The sequence below is a fragment of the Triticum dicoccoides genome, chromosome 2B (assembly GCF_002162155.2).
Source record: "Triticum dicoccoides isolate Atlit2015 ecotype Zavitan chromosome 2B, WEW_v2.0, whole genome shotgun sequence".
NCBI lineage: Eukaryota > Viridiplantae > Streptophyta > Magnoliopsida > Poales > Poaceae > Triticum > Triticum dicoccoides.
Genome location: NC_041383.1, coordinates 6,397,269 through 6,397,710, shown reverse-complemented (window position 1 = coordinate 6,397,710; position 442 = coordinate 6,397,269).

Here is a 442-nt window from a genome sequence, read left to right as displayed (position 1 = left end):
GTGCGGCGACGATCTAGGTTCCACCCACATCTGCCATCCGGTGCCACCTGCTGAGACGGGCTGGCGTGTGGCATTGACACGGACCCATAATGGATCCAACGGGGCGACACTGCTTGGGGCACCCATGGCGGTGATGGGGTTGTGTGACTGCTTGGTTTAGCAGTGGTGCGATCCACGTCAACAGCATTTGTCCATGCCCTGGTATGGATAGCTTCGGTGGGTGGCGTAATCTGGTCCTTTGTGGTGAACGACAGTCGGCGGCGTGCGGGTATAGAGGGCCGACTTGGTCCATGCACATGCAAGCCTTAGCCTTGTAGATCTCCTTGCATACTGCTCAGTTTGGGCATTAGTCCGAGCTGGGATCTCGTGACGTTAGTATGCCATCGGTCACATCAACGTTGATGGCCACAAGCGTGGACGCGTGCGAGCTAGCATAGACTTG